This window comes from Helianthus annuus, chromosome 3 (genome assembly GCF_002127325.2).
Source record: "Helianthus annuus cultivar XRQ/B chromosome 3, HanXRQr2.0-SUNRISE, whole genome shotgun sequence".
In the NCBI taxonomy this organism is placed as follows: domain Eukaryota; kingdom Viridiplantae; phylum Streptophyta; class Magnoliopsida; order Asterales; family Asteraceae; genus Helianthus; species Helianthus annuus.
Genome location: NC_035435.2, coordinates 37906003 through 37915018, shown reverse-complemented (window position 1 = coordinate 37915018; position 9016 = coordinate 37906003). Strand labels below are relative to the sequence as shown.

At 42.2% G+C, this 9016-nt stretch overlaps 1 non-coding gene across 1 annotated transcript; it reads left to right on the top strand.

Moving 5' to 3' along the window:
* Positions 1 to 1063: 1063 nt before the first annotated feature.
* Positions 1064 to 1170, top strand: LOC118490911. The gene has a single exon (XR_004890136.1). It is a non-coding gene; the product is annotated as a small nucleolar RNA R71 (small nucleolar RNA).
* The last annotated feature ends 7846 nt before the right edge of the window (positions 1171 to 9016 follow it).

The window sequence follows — 9016 nt, the reverse complement described above, 5'->3', positions numbered from 1 at the left end:
TTCAATTTTCCTTTTATGAGTGAGGAAGTCCCTCATGAATTTTGAGTATTTAGGCATTTGAGCTAGGACTTCGATGAAAGAAATATTAACATGCAATTGTTTTAGTAGACTTTCGAATTTTGCGAATTGCTTATTAGTCTTTTGACGAATTAACCTACCGGGGTACGGAACCGGAGGAGCCTTGGTGGGCTCTTGAGGAGAAGCCTTCTCTTGTTGGGGCGGTGGTGAGCTTTCCTCAGTTGGTAGTGGTGGAGCTTCCGCGGGACCCACGGTACGGTTTCTTAATGTTATGAGATGAACTTGCGCTTTTGGGTTTGTTTCGGTATTACTTGGTAACGCGCCTTGTGGTTTCTCGGAGAAATTTTGAGCTAGTTGATTTATTTGTTTTTCAATGTTTTGTATACTAGCTTGTTGATTTCTAAAATTTGATTCCAATTGTTGAAATCGATCCGAGTTTTTCTTTTCAGTGTCGGAGATGAGGCGAGATATAGTATCTTCAAGCCTTTCTCGTCCACCTTGTTGTTGAGGGAAAATTTGTGACTCATTTCTTGGTTATTGAAAGTTTGTTCGTTGATTTAGACTTTGTTGGTTGCTACTATTGCCGGGTTCTCTCCAACCAAGGTTAGGGTGGTTACGCCATCCTTGGTTGTAGGTACCTGTTGGAGGACCCGACGGCCTAGGTCTATTATCAATGTAGTTTACCGACTCGGATTGATCATCTGTTTCTTTCATACAACTCCAATTTTCGTATGGCCCACCACACCCTTCACAAGCCATAACCAAGACTGTTTTTGTCATTTCTAACTTTTTAATTTTTGAAGAAAGGGCCTCGATTTGGGCTTGTAAAGAAGTGCTTTCATCAACCTTATGGGCACCCGGGGCAATAGACTTATTGCCTCGGGGAGTGTGTCACTGAAAATTGGTTTGAGCAATTTCCTCGATTTGATTGTATATTTCATGTGGGCGGCGATTACCTAAAAGTCCCCCGGAGCTAGAGTCAAGTGTTTGTCTCGTGTGTGGCAACAACCCATTATAGAAGGTGGATACTTGTTGCCACACCGCAAGACCGTGATGGGGACACTTTCGCAATAGCTCCTTGAACCTTTCCCAAGTTTCATATAAGGATTCCCCATCCTCTTGTGAATATGTATTAATTTTAGTCATTAATTTAGCCGTTTTAGCGGCAGGGAAATACTTATATAGAAATTTTTGGGCTAGTTCATCCCAGGTGTTTACCGAACCAACTGGGAGGGCGTTGAGCCAAGCTTTTGCTCGGTCTTTTAGTGAAAATCGAAACATTCGAAGGCGGATGGCGTCATTTGATGCTCCATTGATCCGAAAGGTATCACATATTTCTAAGAAATTAGTAATATGTAGATGGGGATCCTCGTCCGCAAGGCCATGAAAGGTTTCGGAGTTTTGAAGCATTTGTATCAAATGTGGCCGAAGTTCGAAGTTGTTGGCTTCAACATTCGGTGCATTGATAGCGGCGCCGAGATTACCTACGGTGGGTCGTAGGTAATCCATGAGGGTACGCTGGTCCGCCATTGGAAGTGGGTCCCCCGAAACCTTCTCTTGGTTTTTAGCTTTAAGTCTTTTTCTGAGAAAGCGTTCGGGTTCTTCTAGAGGTTCTTTTATGTCTTTATTAGAACTGGAGCTCATACATTACGTAGAAGGTTCAGATATGGCGTCTAGTTCCAAATCCTGCAATAAAAATAGAAAAGAATGTTGGTCAGAAAGTTCACCACGGCCCCGTGCTCACTGAACACGGCCCGTGGTCGGAGATACAACGATTGTTTTCCGGATCCCTATTACTGGAAAGTTGGACACGGCCCCGTGTTGCACCGACACGGCCCCGTGCTCAGCCCTCTATAACTCAGAAAATAAAAACTGCCAGTGACACTGCTGGGCACGACCCGTGTCCGACCAGGCACGGCCCGTGCTGAGCTCTGCAGAAGCTGAAAAATTAAGAAAATCCTAAAAAAAATAAAAACAAAATAGAAAGAATGATTAGGCCGTTGATTCCTAACTTTCTTAAAATCCTTGTGTCCCCGGCAACGGCGCCAAAAACTTGATGTGCGTTAGGTGTAATATTTTAGGTATATATTTTAAGCCCTTTTACACTTTTTAGCCAAGTTTTAAATTTATAAAACACGATATTTACTAACACTAAACACACATATGGGCAAGTGCACCCATCGTGGACGTTGTATAGTGTTGGTAAGATACCGAGGTCGTCCAAGGACACAAGAGCTTTTAGTACCAGTTTATCCTCAACGTCTAATCAAATCAAAATGTTAGAAAAAGGTTTTTAAACTAAGAAAGAAAAATAAAAGTAACTAAAATGCTGAAAAATAAAATAAAAATAAAAACAGATAGACAAGATGAATCACTTGGATCCGACTCGTGTGTAGTGTAACCTTTGATTATTTTCGCACTTTTACACTTGTTTAAGAGATTATCTTAGTTATTGTAGTAGGCCCCTCTTTTGAAGGCGACTTTACCCTCAACCCAGTAGTTTGAGTCAGCAAGGATACAATCCTAAAGGGTCGGATTATTGAAAGATAATTAATTAAGTTATTAATGCATAATGTGGTAGGCCCCTCTTTTGAAGGCGACGTTACCCTCAGCTAAGTAGTGTGAGTCTGCAGGGATACAGTCCTAGGTAGCTGGGTTAAAGTTTTAATAGTAGTTTAACTTATGAGGGGATTAAAGAGTTTGGACCCCTGCCATCCAATACCTTTGGGTATTGAAGGAGGTCCTACTAAATTTGACCCAGGTCCTTTGCAGGATCTATACACTGAACAATGGCAAGACTCTTACCAAACCGTTCCCTTAACCCCCGACCAGGTAGCCAACATACCTCCATATATAAACCGTGGAGATATGAATAGTGAAATCTTTTATTTTATATAGACAGTAAAATAATGCCAAGACACCACGGACAAACGATAAGGAAGAATCACCTTCAACATAAGAAACTAGTAATTAAAGTCATTAATACAAAACCAATTAAAAAGGGCAAAAGCTTAAAAATAAAAAGTATTGCACTAAACACTTGTCTTCACCAAGTGATGTAAGAGAGTTAGGCAAACATGGCCTTTGATTGTCAAGAACTCTTACGATTAATCTTGGATCCCGAGACGACTCACACACTCTATGATGGATAATGGATGATGGTGGTGGATGATGGTGTTATGGTGGTGGTAGGTGGTGGGTGAAGTGTGAGAGAGGTGGTGTGCCAAGGGATGAGTTGCAAGAGCTCCAAACACTCCTATTTATAGGCTGAACAGAAGCTCGGGCACGGCCCCGTGTCCGCTGGGCACGGCCCCGTGTCCATCTGACTCTCTCTCTTCATTAATTGTTATTCGCAATTACAATAAATGCGCCTGCAAGAAGTTGACCACGCCCCCGTGTCCGCTTGGCACGGCCCCGTGGTGGGCAACAGAAGCTTCTATGAGTTTGTCTTTTCTGCTGGAACTTGGGCACGGCCCCGTGCTCACTGAGCACGGGGCGTGTTCATTCTTCTGTCTTCTCTGTTTTGCTTGGGAAGATGCTGTCGGGAGGTCGGGCATGCCACTTTTGTTCCTTTTCTTGTATTTATGTTAGATTATGCTGTCTTTTTGCTTCTTTTGTTGTTTTGAGCTCATTTAATCCTGAAAATACAAAAGGAAGACAAAAGCACACTTTTTCCAACATTAGTACTAAAAAAGGGTTAGTTTTAAGCCACAATTGATGTAATTTATATGTTGCATTTTGTGCACATCATATTTATTGATGATATTCACATTTACTTGAAATCTAAAGCTGATCATGCTCGTCATTTACGCTTGATGCTTGAACTCTTACGTGGTGAACGCTTATATGCTAAATTCTGTAAGTGTGAGTTTTGGATTGATGAAGTGCAATTTCTTGGTCACATCGTTAGTAAGCAAGGTATTCATGTTGACCCGTCTAAAATCGAAGCGGTGAAGAATTGGAGTACGCCAAAATCTGCATCTGAGATTCGTTCCTTTGTAGGATTGGCGGGTTATTACCGTCGATTCATCTTGGACTTTTCTAAGATTGTTGTTCCTCTCACTTCGTTGACTCAAAAAGAGAAACCTTTTGCTTGGGGTCCCGAGCAAGAGTAATCTTTTCAGACTCTTAAGACCCTTTTGTGTAACACTCGTGTTCTTACTCTACCCGATGGGAATGACGACTTCGTGGTATATTGTAATGCCTCGAACCGTGGCTTGGGCTGTGTGCTCATGCAGCGGAACAAGGTTATTACTTATGCTTCTCGTCAACTCAAGATACATGAGAAAAACTATACCACTCACGACCTGGAGCTTGGTGTAGTTGTATTTGCGCTAAAGATCTGGCGGCACTACCTGTATGGTACTAAGCATGTGGTCTTCACTGACCATAAGAGCCTCCAACATATCTTTGACCAAAAAGAACTGAACATGCGACAGAGACGTTGGGTGGAACTACTTAACGACTACGACTGCGAAATTCGCTATCATCCTGGCAAGGCGAATGTAGTGGTCTACACTCATAGTCGTAAAAATCATGTTAAGGCTATTCGTATCTCTAGCGATCTTCATGCGTGTATTCGTGAAGCTCAGTATTCGTCAGCTAATGAAGGTAGTCTATCTGTTGAAGTTCTTGGTGCTAACGTGAATCAACTCGAAACTAAATCTGATGGTCTTCAATACTATCTCAATCGCATTGGGTACCAGATCGCGATAACCTCTGTGAGCTCATTATGAACGAAGCTCACAAGTCCCGTTACTCTATTCATCCTGGCGCTGATAAGATGTACCATGATTTGCGTATGACTTATTGGTGGCCTGGTATGAAGAAGGACATTGTTGTATATGTTTCTAAATGCCTTACTTGTACGAAGGTTAAGGCTGAACATCAGCATCCTTCTGGACTCTTAGAACAACCCGAAATCCCAGTTTGGAAATGGGATAGCATTGCTATGGACTTTATTACTAAACTACCCCGTACACCTTTTGGTCACGATAGTATCTGGGTGATTGTTGATCGTTTGACCAAATCAGCCCACTTTCTTCCTATTCGTGAAGATTATAAAATGGAGAAACTTGCTCGAATCTATACCGATGAGATTATATGTCGTCATGGCATACCTCTTGATATAATCTCGGACCGGGATGGTCGTTTTACTTCGCGTCTTTGGCAAACCTTTCAATCCGCTATAGGTTCTCATTTGAATCTTAGCACGGCCTTTCATCCTCAAACGGATGGACAGGCCGAGCGTACTATTCAAACCCTAGAGGATATACCCCGATCTTGTGTCACCGACTTTGGTGGTAACTGGGATGTACATTTACCATTGATTGATTTCTCGTACAACAACAACTACTATTCCAGTATTCAGATGGCTCCTTTCGAAGCTTTGTATGGCCGCAAGTGCCGATCTCCTCTCAGCTGGCATGAGATTGGTGACAAGCAGTTTACTGGCCCTGAAATCATTCAAGAGACGACGGATAAGATTCTTTAGATCCGTGATAACTTGATCAAGGCTAGGAGTAGACAAAAGAGCTATGCTGATAAAAGGCGCAAGCCTCTGGAATTTGATGTTGGTGACCGAGTTCTTCTCAAGGTATCTCCATGGAAGGGAGTAGTTCATTTTGGTAAGAAGGGAAAGCTCGCTCCTCGCTATGTGGGCCCTTTCGCGATACTCGAAAGGATTGGCAAGGTAGCGTACAGACTCACCTACCACAAGAACTAAACAACGTGCATCCAGTGTTCCACGTGTCTAACCTACTTAAATGTCTAGCCGATCAGGAACTGCATGTTCCCCTAGAAGACTTGCAAATAAACGAAGCTGTACACTTTGTGGAGAAACTGGTCGAAATCATGGATCAAGGTGTCAAGCGACTGAGGCGCAACAAAATTCCCATAGTCAAGGTTCGATGGGAAGGAAAGCGTGGCGCCGAATTCACTTGGGAACTGAAAAGTGAGATGAAGACCAAGTATTCGCAGCTCTTCGAGCAGTCGTCTTCCTATATTTCGGGGACGAAATCTCCTAAAGGAGGGGAGACTGTAACGCCTGCGATCCTAGACTTTCAACTTTTGTCACTTTTAGCCCCTAGACTATGTGATGTTTGTTACTTTTGATACTTGGTGAATCTTATGCTATGATATCTGATTCTTGATACTTGATACTTGGAAACTATGATTCTTGATACTTGAAACTTGGAAACTATGATTCTTGATACTTGGAATCTAGACTCTTGACTCTTGATACTTTGGTGCTTGAATCTTGAGGCTCGTGAAACATGAGACTTGGTTGAACGAGGGACTGGAGTCTTGTCACTGGCGGAAACTATGAAACTTGGGAACTTTGGTGATGTAATCTAATTATGTGATACTATTACCCAATAATACACAACGCAACGCTTAATCTAAGTCGCTAAATGAATCAAATACGGTTAAACGGAAAGGGTGGGATTAACCGAATGGCAATCCGATCGGATGACCAACCGATCGGAAGGCATTTCGACCGAAGTGCCATCCGATTTGTGCACACCGCCTCACACTTTCTCCCTCACACTATAAATAGGCCTATCACATCATTCTCACTGATGTGACAGCCTCACTCGATCAAGACGCACACATTCCTCTTTTCTTCCATTTCTCGGTGATTTCGGTACGTTTTACACTAGATTCTTGTACATCTTTGATCCACACATTATTCTCTACATGATTCTCCTTTGAAATCCCACTTTTCACCATGAAATCTCTAAGATTTGAGCTCTTGAAGGTGATGTCATCATGGCGGTTTGTACCAGACTTGTCACACCCCCAAAATCCACACGCGGAGTATCACCGCTTGGAGGCGTGACTGACCAGGATCAAGCCACCAATCATATTGTACATAACAAGTAATAAGTACTAAGTAAAATTCAACCACACAATATGAAAGGTGTTCAAATCAAAAACGTAGTTAAGTGTTTAGTGAAAGCATAATTTGTAAAACCCAATGTAAGTATTAAGTATGAAATAAAGCAATGTTTTTAGCATGGCACACACTGCCATGTCCCACAACGACCGCGCCTCCCTGTGCAAGCTCCATGAGTACCTAACGACCTGCAAGGCATGTAACAACGAGTCAATAACAAAGTTGAGCGAGTTCACAGTTGGTTGTTTAGTTATAGTATTCGTTTCGTAAAGCATGTGTTCGTTTTGTAAACCATGTATCGTATTAATTCGTATCGCGGTCTCCCAGACATGTTTGCGAAGATTAGTGGGGGCTTCCCATGTGTTACTAGACCGTATGTATCGACTGCTACGAAAATGTAAGAGGTGCCCTAAGTTAATGTCTATCAGCATTGACCCTTTTGCCCATAGTCCATTAGTACACGCCCGTTCGAACGACACGGTGTGAGGTTTGTTAAACCTAATAGCGCTATTAACTAATGACCCGATCGCCATAGGCCTCGACGATTAAGTCGATATAATGAGGGACTTCAATGATAGAGATTTGGTCCAGTGTGTAATTTTGGCATCCTACCCACGGAGGATGGTCGTAATTATCGTTTAGTTCATTTACCCATTCCCAACCATTGGGAATCCCATGCCTTGGAAAGAGTGTGAACTCACCTTGGTTTGCTCTGCAGATACACGAAAAGGTTACTTGAGCTATAAGGGGTCAACCACATCCTAACATGGCTACCATACAAGTCAGGTCTAGGTTCAAGTAGTGCACGTAAGTTTACACATAAGCTAACAGGTTACGAACACGTATTGATCATGGCAACACATTAACAGTCAAGTACATAACATATCCGACTTGTGCGATTCAAAAGATTGGGCTCGCACAAGTCTAACTGCCTTGTGCGATTCGCCCGTTGAAGCCCAAAGATACCCGGCCCAATAACATAGCAGTCCAACATGTATACGGCCGAACAGATGAACATGAGTCTTGTGCGGTCAGGATGGTCTTGTGCGACTGACCAGTCCTTGTGCGATTGAGATTGGGCTGTGAGGCCCAACATTGTAACAATTTAAGTAGTTTGTGTGTGGCCCAAGCCTTGTGCAATCGGCACTGTGTTGTGCGATCCACAAGGTCTTGTGCGATCATGCATAACTAAACAGTACCCTGAGCATAGATGGTTGTACCCAGCTTATGCGATTAGCTCTTGTGCGATCAGATCAGATCTTGTGTGATCTGATCTTGTGCGATTGGGAGTTTGTGCGATTGGGTAATTAACTTCCTAAAATCATGCAATCAGTTACCAATTCAATCAATTCGTTTGACCAATTTAACAGTTTCCATATTTACCCGATTACACCGAATCAATTCTAACAGTTTCTGTTTGATCAAAAGTCGATTAAATCAAGGTTTCATCTAGTGTTTCTTATGAACCCTAATATCATATTAACAACTTATAACATTAGAGCTTTCAAATACTTCATGCCAATACATACGAATCAATCAAACATCTAACCACATCACAGCCGATTACTTATGTTCGATCCCATTACCCCTTTACATGTGAACCGATTAACTTACTATCACATCATGTTTCCTCATACAACTTATGTTAACAGTGACTAACAAGAACCCTAATTACTAAACAAGATCATAGCAATCATCATATCACTTAACATATAGACATAGCAATATACAACAATAGTGAGACACTGACCGGATTGATGCTAGAACAAGGATGATCTGAATCAAGGAGGTCTTCGATGGAAAGGAGGGGTGTTTGCCGTCGAGTTTGAGAGAGAAAGAGAAAGATTTAGGGTTTGCTAAACTTGTGTGAGTTGGTGAAGTGTAGAATTTATACTAACACCCTAGGTAACATAAAGGAGTGCACCGAACCCTTCATGGGTTGCCCTTGCGTTTTCGGGTGTAAACAATGTGGCCCGAATGGGCTTGTGCGAACACATACACACATACATTACACATTAACATATAAACATAACACATACATTAAAAGCCATGCATCTCACAATCACATATCGTCTAAACAAGTTACATCAAAGTACAAAG